Source organism: Sarcophilus harrisii, chromosome 1 (assembly GCF_902635505.1).
Source record: "Sarcophilus harrisii chromosome 1, mSarHar1.11, whole genome shotgun sequence".
Lineage (NCBI taxonomy): Eukaryota > Metazoa > Chordata > Mammalia > Dasyuromorphia > Dasyuridae > Sarcophilus > Sarcophilus harrisii.
This window is the reverse complement of record NC_045426.1, coordinates 6,577,891-6,591,951: the sequence shown is the minus strand read 5'-3', so window position 1 is coordinate 6,591,951 and position 14,061 is coordinate 6,577,891. Positions and strand designations below refer to the sequence as shown.

General features: G+C 44.0%; 1 protein-coding gene across 2 annotated transcripts in view; it reads left to right on the top strand.

The window, feature by feature from the left end:
* SUGCT (succinyl-CoA:glutarate-CoA transferase) overlaps positions 1-14,061 on the top strand; it is a 537,637-nt gene that overhangs the window by 393,656 nt on the left and 129,920 nt on the right. The window lies entirely within an intron of this gene.

Here is a 14,061-nt window from a genome sequence, read left to right as displayed (position 1 = left end):
CTCAGGGAGGTCCCCACGATCCAGTCCCATGATCCCTCCCATGTTTGCATGGTTTTCCTAGAACAGATTCTGGGTCTGGGGTATCAGATGGTCCAGCAAGTGTGGACGAGTCACATGCATCTTTGGCTCCCAGCACTGTCTGTGCATTCCAGGCCATGCTGATTACCTCCAGGAAGCAGCAAATATTGCACGTTTTAGGTTCCACTTATTCAATGGATTGGTTCTCATGTTTCATTGCAAAGGATGCCAGAAATGCCCTGGATGGGGAGGAAGGACCAAAGAAGGCTGCTCATCGCTTCCATTGCCTACATGTGGGAGGAAAGAAAAGGAGGAGTTTATGGCCACAGAGTTTGGTTTGAATTTGTACTTTTTAGTTATGAAGTCATAAGCAACCTCAATATACTCCAGTACATCTGTCATCTCAGTCATGTCTACATTCCCTCCGGCAACGCAGATTGCGACTCATCCCTGCAGATCTATGGAACTTGCATCCATATTTTCCCATATGTTCACTCCGAGGGTCCTCCTTCCCCCCAAGGTGCTGAAAACTCTCTGAATTCTCTGGATATGACTTGGAAACCAATGGAGTATCTGGGCTGGCCGCCATTATCCCTTGCTCTCATTATGTAATGGGCCGACCATTTTTTCCATGGTGTTCTTTTGGAGGAAGAGAAATATTCTGTTCTTGCTTTATATTGGTTAGAGACAGGAAGATTTCATCCCCACGGAACAGTCATTCAGCCCTCTATCACTGCTGATTCAGGGGAAGCTTTGCTGGGGTGGTAAAAATAGTTATTACAAAAATATTAGGAGAGGAGACAGCTGGGGGTCCCTCGGTACACAGAGCTCTGGACTTGGACTCAAGAAGTGAGCTTGAATCCTGACCCAGACACTTACTATCTGTGTGACCCTGGCACAAGGGTCCTGCATAGAGTTAGGAAGGAGGTTAAACTTAAAAAAGAGCGACCATCAATCACTTTGTCATGTTTCAGGATTTACAATGTGATTTATACCAATCATCTCATTTTCCCCAAGTCCCATCCTGGGGTAGGGGAGGGATAATAATGGCACCTCCCTCCCAACCTTGTTGTGAGGAGCCATGGACATCATAAAGTCCTATATAAATGGCGCCCATTGTTAGTTTTACTCATTGGAAGGTGAGCTTTTTGAGGGGAGGCAGTATTTCCACTCCTTGTTTCTCCAGCACTTGGTAAACACTTAAGAAATGTTGGTTTGTTGGTAGCTAAAAAAGGGCCAGTCTCAGGGCAGACCCGGATTCGGATTTAGCTGTACATCAGCTTGTGTGGATACACAGAAATCTCTTTATCCTCTCCCTCAGGCTCCAAGTGCTCGTTTATAATGTCAAATGGCAATTACAGCATGGAGAAGTTACCTAGAGACATGATCAGATGGCCTCCAGGGCTGTGAGAAGTTCTGATGACATTCTCAGAGGACCTGAGTTCAGATCCAGGCTCCTTGTGGGATCTTGGGGAGCCATTTTTTATGTCCAGAGCTCAGTTTCCCCATTGTGAAGTGATGATGTTAGATTAGAGGCTTCAGGGGGACTCTTCCAGTTCTAGATATTTGAACCAGAGACTGTAAAGTGTGCAGTCATTGGTCAACATGAAAGGTCTCTCTAAAAGCCAGTGATTCTTAGGGCCAAACCTTAAAATCTGTAAAATGGAGACCATCAAAACATCTGGCTCCCAGAACCATTGGGAGGACAAAAAGAGATCATTGTAAAGTAATTCACAAACCCAAAGGACTAAAAACTGCTGCCACTGCTGTTATTAATGCTGTTGCTTTTTTGTTGTTAAAAATACATTCTGGAGAATGGCCAGAATATTAGAGGATGGCAAATTGGGGACTAGAGTCTGTACTTCACACCTGGCTTCCTTCCTTTAAGTCACAACTAAAACTCCACATAACACAGGAAACTTTCCCCAACCCCTCTTGATTTTACAGCCTTTTCTCCATTAACTATTTCCTATTTATTCTGTGTATAACTGGTGCTGACAGTAAAAGTGTCATATAAAGGATTCTTTCTCTCTGCTCTCTATCATTCCCTTTTCTCCCTCCCTTCTTCCTCTTTCTTCTCTTTCTCCCCTTATTTCTCTTTTTAGGGTCTTTAAAACATTTATTTTAATAGTTTCTTTTTTCTTTTAAACTGAACAAACATGAACGCTTCAGTATATCAAGCAAATGAATTGTTTGTTAATATGTGAACTTTCTTTTTAAAAGTTTGATTCTTTTTTCAAAGATGTATATTGAATTAAATTACAATTAAATGCACGCATGGGAGGAACAAAAGGGCTCTGATTTTATCTCCTCCTGAACTACTTCTTATTTGTTTTGAGGGTCAGAAAAGGATAGGGTCTTAGCCAAGACCTGGAAACTCTGATCCCAAACTGAGGTAATGCTCCTGCTGTTCCATCAAGCTGCATTGGTGGACCATTTTTCATGGTGTCATGAAATCCTTAAGTGTTCTTCTAGTTGAGATGAAAGAAATAGAAAAGAAGAAAAAAGAAAAAGAAAGGAAAAAGGAAGAAAGGAAGGGAGAGAGAAATGAAGAATAGTGGAAGGAGGAAAGGGATGAAGGAAGATAGGAAGAAAAGAAGGAAGAAATGGAGGGAGATAGAAAAAGGAATGAAGAAGAGAAGGAAGGAAGGGAGGGAGGAAGAAAGGGAGGGAGAAAGGAGAGGAGGGAGGAAGGAATGAGGAAAAAAGAAGGAAGGAAGGGAGGGAGGGAAAGAGAGAGGAAGGAAAGAAGGGAAGGAGGGAGGGAGGGAAAGAGAGAGGAAGGAAAGAAGGAAAGAAGGGAAGGAGGGAGGGAAGGATGAAGAAAAGAAAAAAGGATGAATGAAGAAAGGAAAGAAGGATGGAAGTGGGGGAAGCAGGCAGGCAGAAGACAAATACTCTGAGAGCCTTTCACAGCTTGAGTGTCCTTTATAAGATGGGCCGTCCAAGTCCAGCTAGAGTTTCTAGTTAATGTGCTCATTGGCCTGAGGTAACAGAGCCCACAGCATCTCTAGTCCCCGAGCCTCGCCCCAAATGAAGTCCATGTGCTCAGGTGCCCTGGCTCTCCTGGGTCCTTCTGTTGCTCAGTCTCTTAAGAATTATTTAATGAAACTCCTCAGGACCAATGGAGACCTTCCGTGATGGGTGTTACCGACCAGCTCCCATTAACGTGAGCCTATGTTCTCAGCTTCCAAGGGGACCTTGGGTGGGACACATCAGGCCAGTGACATCTGAGGAGAGTCTGGGAGCTTTCAAAAGAGGGGGAGAAGACCCCACCCTCATTCCTAGCATTTGAAGGCCCCTTTCCTTCCTGGATCTCAGTTTTAGTCCCCACTTGCACAGTGGTATCCCTGCCCCCTGCTTAATGAGATCAAAATGAGTAACTGACTTGTCAAAAAGCCTGGATCCATCGGGGGTTCTGCAGATCCCCCTTCCCAGGAAATGCCCCACTGGGTGGCATGAAATAAAAAGGAAACACAAAAATATGGCTTAGATTAGAAAAAAATCACATTTTTGAATCAAACTGAACTTGCGTTGGTAATTTTAAAGCTCTCTCTGAGGAATGGGTGGCTTTCGTGTCTAATAAGTCATCCGTGAGTCTCCCGGGGTCACATGGCCCACTGCACAGGAAACGGTTTTATCCATAGATGTTCAGCACCTGGTCCTATTGGCCAGGTACTCTGAGGGCACCCGCCCACTCCCTTTCTGTCCATCCTTAGCATCCCAGGTACTCCACCCCTTTTCCAGACCCCCTGGCTCTAGACTACAGCGACCTAGCTTGCTCTGCTCCTCCAGAGCTGCCTCTCATTCCCGCCTTTTCTCTGCCTCCCTTCCCCCTCCCATTCCCCCAGATATTGAGAATTCTGTGCTTGCCACTGTCTTTGGTTTATTTTACATTTAAATTAATATCTGGCCGTGATTATACCCATTTAGGGAAGTCTCCTTAACTGGAACAAATAAGCTTCTCATTTTAGGGTTGAAATTCAGAGTTTCCAGAGGCGTTGAGATGCTAATGGCCTGCCCCAGCTGGCTCTGCCAGGGTGTGTCACAGGTAGCACCTGAGGCTGGGTCTTCCTGACTCCAGTCTTGCCCTCCATCCGCTGTTACAAGGCCAGTCCAAGTCATTTAAGCCAAGTGGGACCAGCTCCGGCCTGTCCTCCCAAAGGTATTTCCCTTCCCCAGTTACAACTGATTAAGGCAACAGAATCCCCCTCTCCCCCACCTATGGCTCAAAGACTGGCCAGGGGAGGGGGCTGACTCTAGGAGAATGGAGCCGGTATGGGAGCCAAGAGGGGATGGTCTGCCCTCATGGAGAAGGCTGGGAAACAGAGCCGGGGGAAGGAGGTAGCCTAGCCCTTTAGTGGAAGATTATTTCACTTGGGCCCTCTGGTTCCAAGGCTTCTTGCTGAAGAAGACGGTTATCAGCCTTGCTCTGCCTTTCTGTCCCCCTAAATATCTCCAGCTCAGGATGAATTAGGTCAGACTCCCTGGCCTTGGGGACCAGCTCCAGGGGCATCACTGGGGGGGGTGTTAATTTTGTTTTTATCATCTGAGGGAGGAGGGAGGAAGGCAGGTGCCTCAGGGGCTTGGTACCAGTTAATCCCAGAGTTAATGATGCAAGGATCTCCTTAATTCCATTGGACCATGAGCAGAGAAGGGCAAAGAGGGAGGAGGAAATCAGCGATCACCACAGTGGGCATCCTGAGAACTTTCCCTCCATCCCTTGGCCTGGTCAAGTTTATTTCCAGTTTATTGAGTCTTCATTTGCTAAGTCGATTAATACCAGGCCAGGAATTAATTTCTGCCTTCATGTCTCTTAAGTATATTAAGACTTTAACTGCCCTGCTCCCCCCATCCTGCGACAAGTTTCAGAAACTAGCTTTTAAAAGTAACCGGAAACTTAAAAATTAGTAACTCTGGGCTGTAACCCGACACAAAATGTCACATTTTCACATCTGTTTTTCATGTTCTGCTATTTATTTGAGGGCTGGCATTATTAAATAATGAGAAAAATATCTTCCTGTTATCACAGGTAATGGCGTGGAAACACGAGGCTGATAAATGAGCATGCTCCGGCGAGATACCGTAACTCCAATAAAATCCCGGAGTTTTGGCTCTCGCCTTAATCCATCAAACATTTATACATCTTTTTGGGCCTGATAGATGAACTGTTAGTGTTTCTGGCTAGTTAATAATTGTCCCATAAAAAGGAGAAGGAAACAGCTTTTGCTTTTGGTTAAAACTGCTGTTTGGGAGATGTGGGAATGGCTTGAGAAGGACAGGTTTCGAAGGGATTCCATGATGTTATTAAGTCCTAGCAATGAGGGGACAGGAACTTTGGAGCAGACCTACCGAGGCAAGGCTGGGTTAGAACCCACTGTGTTGGCCCAGCTTTTGCTTTGGGCTGCTACGAGCCGCCTGGTTCATCCATCTCAGGAAATGCTATTCAGTGCACATCACAAAGGAGCTGCTCTTTTGTGGCCGGACCTGGGATTTTCTTGGTTCAAGGGTTTGAAAACATCTCCCACCAAAGCAGATCAGAGGTTTCCTCTTGGAAAGCTGCACTGCGTGTTTGAGATGGGGTGCTTTGTGTCCAGGTATTCCGACCGCCCAGACCCTGAATTTTGGTCCATTGTTCTGCTCTCAATACAACCCTGCTCATCTGGAGGCCCAGCCGCCCCAGGAGAATATGTGAGAAGCCCCCGAAAGAACTGGAAAAGACAATCTTGAAAAGTCTTCAGGACTTCTGGGAGATGTAAAACTCAAAGAAGAGACTGATCAGCACAGAGGAGGCTAGAAGAGAAAGGAGGGATAAGAAATAAGTGGAAGGACCAGGATGCAAGGATTATGGGATTATTTTAGGAGGAATAAAAACTCTCTTAGAAGGGCATTGGTGATCATGAGCTTTTTCAGAAGGAAGAAGTAGCAATAAGAAATTATATAGGCAAACAGCTGCTGTTGTTTTAAAACAATATTTATTTTTAATTAAAATTATTTTAATTAAAATTTTAGAAATTAAATTTAAATTTAATTAAAACTTTAAAAATTTTAAAAATACATGCATATTAATTTTTTACATATTTCCATAAGAGACACACCAGGAGAGGAAAATCCGAACAAAAGGGAAAAACTATGAGGAAAAAAAAAACCAGAAGAAAAACAGGGTGTATTTAGTGTCCACAACTCTCTCTTTGGATGTGAATGACATTTTCCATCTGAAGTTTGTTGGACTTGCCTTGGATCTCTGACTAGCTGAGAAGAACCAAGTTTTTCATAATCTTCACATAATTTTTTATCATTCCAGTGTGCAATGTCTTTCTGGTTCTGCTTGCTTCACTCAGCTTCAATTCTTGCAAGTCTTTCCAGACTTTTTCCAAAATCAACCTATTCTTATAGAATAATAATATTCCCTTACTTTCCTGTACCATAACTTGTTCAGCCATTCCCCAACTGATGGGCATCTACTCATTTTTCAATTCTTTGCCACCACAAAAAGAGCTGCTATAAAGATTTTTGAACATGTGAATCTGTTCCCTTATTTTATGATTTTTTTGGGATACAGACCCAATAATGGCACTTTCCATCATAGTTCCAAATTGCTTTCCAGAATGGCTAGATCAGTTTGCAGTTCCACCAATAATGCATTAGTGTCCCAATTTCCCCTCCAATATTTATCATCTTTTCCAGGCAGCTGCTGGTTCAGAACACACAACTTTACTATTATCTTGTACATAAATAATGATCATGGGCTAAAGACTTCCTCTCCTTCCCTCTTTGCACAAAAATTGTGCCTGAATATATGAGAAAATGAGTCAAAATTGGATTTTCTGAGGGGGTCAAGAGTAGAAGAAGGAAAGGTAAGAAAGTTAAGGATGAGAAAGGGTGAGGGAGGCTTTTGAATGTTTTGGAAAGAGAGATTTTCATTCTCTGGAGGAACTCATGAGTAATGATGGAGATGGAGAAAAAAAATTATGTGATGATTGGGACTGGGTTGCTATAGAAGAAAAGAGTTTGTGTGTGTGATGGGGAAAATTGCAAACTTTAAATTATATAAATTTGAGTTGTTACTACTACTATGTCTGCCCCTTCTATTATTATTATTATTATTATTATTATTATTATTATTATTATTATTATCATTATATGATTTTAGGTCTAAAACTACCTCAAAAGACTCAGAAAATAGAAAATTGAAGTACATTTTATTTTCATCTTCAGTAATAGGAGACATTGTGTATGAACTCTTATTTATATAAGTAATCCTTATCCTGAATATGGATAATACTATAATGCTAATGGCTTTCTCTCTCTGGCTTTTCTCTCTCTATGGTGCTTTTTGATTACAGAGTCCAACTCGTAATATTATACACTAATCAGAGTATCAGGGACCTCAATCCTAAGTTTCCCTTAATTTACAGATAAAGAAACTGAGGTTCAGGAAAGTTAAATAGGTTACCCAGGCAGTATCACTGGTGAGGGACAGAGCTGTCATTTGGAGTCCAGAGCAGGGATGTTGCTCCCTGTCAGCCCACAAAGCCTCTCTTGTGCCTGCCATCTTGGGGGAAGCATCATCTAAGACCACTCTACTTCACATGAAATACTAAGTATGTTACTGGAAATCAAAAATAAAATTTGCGAATAAAAGTTTTAAATTTTCCCATGAACTTCTTTATGCTACTTTCTTTCCTTCCCTTCCCCTTTATCTTTATCTTTTTCTTTCTTTCTTTCTTTCTTTCTTTCTTTCTTTCTTTCTTTCTTTCTTTCTTTCTTTCTTTCTTTCTTTCTTTCTTTCTTTCTCTCTTTCTTTCTTTCTTTCTCTCTTCCTTCCTTTCTCTCTTTCTCTTCCTTCCTTCCTCCCTCTCTTTCTCTTCCTTCCTTCCTTCCTTCCTTCCTTCCTTCCTTCCTTCCTTCCTTCCTTCCTTCCTTCCTTCCTTCCTTCCTTCCTTCTGTTTCTTTCTCTGTTTTTTCTCTTTCTTCTCTCTCCCTCTTTCTCTTCCTCTCTCTTTCTCTCTCATCACTCTTTCTCCCCCCACCCTCTCATTTAGTGATCCCTCTTAGCCTGAGGCCCAGCTATGGTGAATTTCCTTAAAAGCCCAAACAGTGAAGGCCTTAAGCTTGTGGTGCAAACTGGTGCTTTGATGTGCTTTCCTTTGGAGCTTTGTTTAGGCAAGGCAAAGAAAGCCGCCACTTTGGTGACCCTTGACTGAGAAAGTTTCAGCCTTGAGTTGGAGGCCGCCTGCTTGGGTCTTGGCATCTGAGTGGGTGCTGATGGATAGGAGCATGGCCCTGTAAATGGGAGCCCCCGAGTCTGCATGAGGGGGTCTCCTTCAAGGGGGAGATCCAGCTCAGCCCACCTCAGAGCTCCCATTTTCGGCTCTGCCTGGGTCATTTCACATTCATTCAAAACGCATCATTTCCATGTCCTGGAAAGGCCTGTTAGGGCCTTTCCTTTCCGAGAGCTCCGTCTGAGCCCGCTGACTACTTGGCCCTCTGCAAGAGGGGTAACGAGATAAGGAGTGCTATCGGCGCATCTCGATGTGAGACATGATGGCGAAGTGCGGCCTGTGTGAAATTTTATTTGGTTCTGCAATTTGATAAATGATGGACTATCTCTGGGTCAAATCTAGTCCAAATCTGTTCTTCCCATCTGTCACCAAGATAGGACTAAATAGCCCCAGATTGGTGACCATCAGTCGGTTCTTTTCTTCATTGAGGGGCTCTGAGACGCCTGGTTTACATAATCCGATGGCTGGCAATAACGGGCGAGATCCTGGGAGCCGTTCCCTACCTCCCGCCCTCTCTTGGCCGCAGTGACTTCCGGTGACTCCGGGAAGCCCTTTCTCTCTCCGCTTTGATGTTGGCACTAAGTTCATTCTAGCCTATTCACATATGTTCACAGAATTCAGGGAGGGAGAGCTTCAAAATTCGATTAACCCCGAATCTTCTTTGACTTGTATCTGAAACATTTCACTTTGGCTTTTGGACTGGTCAGGTGAGTTCCCAGAAATATTTAAAAACAGAATCTCAGGCCCAGATAGGACCTTCAGACCCATTCAATCCAGATCAACACATTTCTGAAAACAAATTTCCCTTTGACAGACTTGTTAAGGGGCTAGCCAGCTTTTACCTCCAATGATGGGGAAGGTCAGGGACAGGGCTCCTTGAGGCAGCCCATTTCATTCAGGGAGTTTTTCTCTTGGTGAGGAAGACTTTCCCTAAATTCTGGTTCTTCCTCATAGGTTCAAGCTGTTGTTCCTTACAGAGGACATTCCATCTTCCCTCTCTGAAGCTTTGTCCTGGCTGCAGAGCCAATTCCTGGACTTTTCTTATGATGGCCTCCCCTTCCCCAGCCTCTCTGACATCCTTTAATATTCAGGTTAAATACCCCTTTGTCCTGGAGGTTTTCCTTGGTCCAAACACCTGCTAATTTTCTCCCCTCCCTTTCCATCCCCTCCCTCCCTATTCTGGATGTGCTTCCTTATATCCATGTTATTTTCCTCATCAGAAGGCAGCCTTCTTGAGGGAAGGGACCATCCTTGATTTCTGAAACATCTCTAGTGCTTTGCCCAGTGCCTGACACACAGTAAACAGTTGATAAAATACTTATTGGCTGAGGTGTTTTTACATGTTGTCCTGCAGGTAATTAAAGAGAATCATTTTATTTAACTATCTATCTATTCTACCCAGGCTATCGATCCATGGTTCTTTTCCCCCTCCTCATACAGGACTTCTGGGACTAATTGCCCCAGTTCCCATTATATTGCTTGATTGTGTCCCTAGAAAATAACCATTTCTTCCCTGGAAACTCTAGGGTGACCCTGAGGATATGGTGAGGTTTCTTACTGTTGCTCAAGAGCTCCCATACAAAGTGTTTCCCATTCTTTACTGGTCAGCCAGAGTAACAGAACCTCTAGAAACAGATAATTACTAAGGGGGTGAAATAAAGACAGTTGGGGCTAAAATATCCTTCCAGAAGTCTGGGTCATGTTCTCCCATAAGTACAGGCAGAATCCCAGGACAGTTGGGCTCAAGCTTATCAAGCACATTGTAGCGTAGGGGAAGGGGAAGGTCCTTGGGAGGATGGAAGTCTATTGTCCCTTTCTGGAATCCTCAGGAAGGTCATCTGAAGTATTCTGAGGGTTAATACCTTGGTAGAGTCCATGACTACATTTACCTTTGCTCTCCAGAGGTCAAATATTCCATTCTTTTCCTTCACGTGTCATCTCTTTCATCCTATCCCAGCTGCCAATTGGGTGCATTGTTTGTTATTGGTCTGAGTTCACTGAGGACATGGTTGGTCGAGGAGGACATGGTATGACACTCTTTCTAAGCTCCCCCTGCCTCTCCTGCTGCCCATTGGTACAGGTGTCGGGGATCTGGTCATAAACCTTGGCTTGATTCACTGCTAGGATCCACTAGGATATCTCCTTTGGCATCTCTGGAGACCTGTTGAATTCTTTCAAGCAGATCCTGAGACATTAATTATTTAACATCACCCGATTTCTCCAGTATCTCCAAACTCTCTACTCTCTCTTAATCGATCGAGGATTTCTTATTTTTTCCTGTGATTGCTTTTATGGAAGTGTTTGGATTCTATTTACATTTGATCACTTGATTCCATGCCTCAAAGATGAATCCTCATCTGGTAAAGGTTTCAGTGAGCAGAGCGTCACGCTACTTTCTCTAATTGAGGGGAAGGGGTGCATGTTATGACTTTTTATGAAGTTAACTTAAAGCCACTTGGGGATCGAACATAGAGGTTTTTCTTTAAAAAAGGGGGGAACACAAGATCTCCTTTGAGGTGTTTTGGAGTTGGGAGTCATAAGAATATTTCTTTCATTCAGTATCACACAGATGCTGATCGAGTCCCAGATGAAGGTAGGACTACAGGAGGCTTTGGCCAGGGCTATGGGAACCTAAACGTTTCGGGACTGTAGGAGCTGGTCATCATTTTAGGCTCATTTCCCAGGTGGTCTTGTTTTATCCCGGCACCTGTAAAAACAAAACAAAAGCACAACCTGGAAATGCAAAGAAATCCCCACTTGTGTTTCTGGTACAGAACGGCCTCGAGAATTTCCGGACAGAATCTCATTTTTTTTATTCTACCTTTTTTCTTTTAAAATTTTTCACATCAGCAAATGATGATGGAGGAATAGCAGGGTAGTACTCTACCATTATAGCACCAGGATAGGTCCTGATTTCATCATCCACAAGTGTTTTTTAAGGGACTTCAATGTGCCAGGCTCTATTCTAAGGTCAAAGGGGTTCGAGGCTTGGGAGTTCAGAGAAACACATTAGCCCAGTCCTTACCCTCATAGAGCTTTCATCCTGTGAGGGAGGGGGGCTTCAGTATGTATCTAGATGAGTTAATACAAAATATACATAAAGTAAATATAAAATAAACTATAGGCAGAAGGGAAGAGCCTAAAAACTGGCTGAGGTGGAGGACATCATGGAAGGCTTCCTGTAGAACATGGCATCCGTATGGAAAGGAGGCAGCTAAGTATTCCTAAAAGCTCTAAGGTGAAAAGGCAGAGTAATCCTGATATGGGGGAACAACCCCCCCCAAAACAGCCTAGAGGCAAGAAGAGATGGGATATTATGCATGCAGCTGGCTGAGCAGGATAGACTGGCTTGCCGAGGGCAGAGGGGAGAATGATGTTAGCTCTCCCGGAGAGGTTGGTTAGGACCAGGTGACAGGGATTTAAAGTCCAAAGCTCAAACAAGGAAACTTCTGCACTAGCCAAAAGGTTGCTGGAAGTCACTGGAGCATTTTGAGCAGAAGAATGGAAGGGTCAGATCTTGGCTCTGGGAATGTCGATTTAGCAGCTGGCAAGAGAGAAGAAGGTCTCGAGTCGGGGGGTCGGTTTGCAGGCTATTTCCATGGTCTAAGTCAGAGCTTGAGCTGGGATGGTATGTTAGGCTATGTTAGGGAAGAGATGGGAACATACAGGATATAGGATCAAAGTGGAATTAGCTCCTGATTGGATGTGAGTGATGAGGGAGAAGAAAGACAATGTCCTTAAGGTTGCAAATCAAGAGGATGAAAAAGAAGGTTCTCAAGAGAAGCTAAAAAGTTAGAAAAAGGGAGATGTTTGGAGGGAAAACCATGAATTTTGATTGAAATATGTTGAGTTTAAAATATATCCAGGCCATCCAATTAGAGATATCTTCCTACAGGAGCTAGAATTCAGGACTGACACTAGGGCTGAATATATGATCTGGGAGCCATTGAGAGGAAAGGAGGGAGGAAGTGTGTGTGTGTGTGTGTGTGTGAGAGACAGAGACACAGACAGACACAGAGAGACAGAGACAAAGAGACAGAGAGAGAAGAAGAGAGAGAGAGACAGAGAGAGTAAAAGGGAAAGAGAAAGAGACAGAGACAGAGACAGAGACAGAGAAACAGAGAGACAGAGACAGACAGAGGGAGGGGAATTGAATGATGCTCAAGACAAGAATGATGATCCTGCCAAAGTTCAAGGCCATTAACAAAAATGAACCATAAACCCCTTATTATAGAAATATTCTTGCCCCTGTATTCCTGTATCTGCTCTGTAGTGTTTTGAGTTTCCTTTGAGATGGAAGGCTCCTATATATCCCCTGTAGTAGTACACACATGCAGAGCTACAGACACCTGGAGCTAGTCCTGCAGAGGTTATGTGACTGTGGGCAAGTCCCGCAGTCTTGCAGTGCTCCTTGCAGCCTGTGGACCTCCACCTTGCACTGGCAGAGGGGCTTCCTCAGCCCCCCGGGGAAACCTAGACCTGGGGCTTCCATCCCTCTGTTCTCTTCAGGTCGCTGTTTATGTTCAGATTTCTACATAGAAGCATCTATGACAATGTCAGGGACATCCAGAGGATTTCAGACTGATCATGCTATTTACAACTGGCATCCCCCATAAAGAACATCTGCCCCTCCAGCCGGGCTTGCCATGGGCATGGCTCCGTGGAGATTTTCTTCCACGATTGCCTTGTGGGTATGGGGTCAGTCACAGAGAAGAAGTCACTTGAACCGGCTGAACTCGTCCCTGGACCTGGAGCCCCATTTTTGACTGAGAGCAGGAAACCTTTCAGAGCCTGCAGAAGACTTTTCTAGTGTCTCAGGCTGATTGCTGGGTGGCTGGCCCACTCAGCAGAGATCCTCAGGCTAACATTGGTGGCCAATTTTGGAGCTCCCTCCACTGGCCCCAACTTTAGATTTTAACCATTCATTAACATGAAAGTCTGTGGAACGGGCTCAGGGAAGGGAAATCCTCTGGAAAAAAAAGCAGTAATTTGGAGTCAGGTCTAGATTCCTATCCCTTATTTGACCTTGGACGAACAACTCTTCCATTCTCTCTTTCTCAATTTCTCCTCTATAGAATGACAGGATTTGGGCCACATGATCTCCGAGGCCTTTTCTATTTCAATCTGGGATCCTGGGGTTTGGGTATTGTTTTCATCCCGAAAACTTGTCATGAATAAAGATGTGTCCGTAGGAATCCGAATATTCTCCATCAGACTAGATCTCCTGTTTCCACCCCGTACCTCCACAGCCACACAAGGCAGACATTCTCTATTTACTCCTCTGGGAGCCAGTGTGAGTCAGGGGTAGGGTTTCCCCAGCTCCCTTACATGCGCTGCTTTGCTACTTTGGCCTTCAGTGTTGGATTAAATAATTTATAAATCTTGTAGTGATTAGATCTAAATTCAATTTGAGAACACATAGTCTAGAAACCAAGTAAAAAAGTTGATTTCTCTGCTATCAAGGAATCCAGAATCATGGCCAGAAGACACGTGTCAATATCTTAAGGATTTTGTGGGCATGGGTATGGCCTCCTGCCATAGAGAAGCCATCCCTATTCCATCCCTAGTGATGATTAGGACTGTAAGGATCTCATCTCTTCTCTCTGTCTCCCTTTCCCCTTTCCTTTTCTTCTCAGTTTCTCAAACTCCCTCTAAGTCTCAGAGTGGTGGGGTGAGGGCTGCCTCCAGCAAGGCAGATCCCAATCTCTTAGGGACTTAGTTGAGTCCCAGAAAAATTAAAAAATCAGAGGCAAACAAT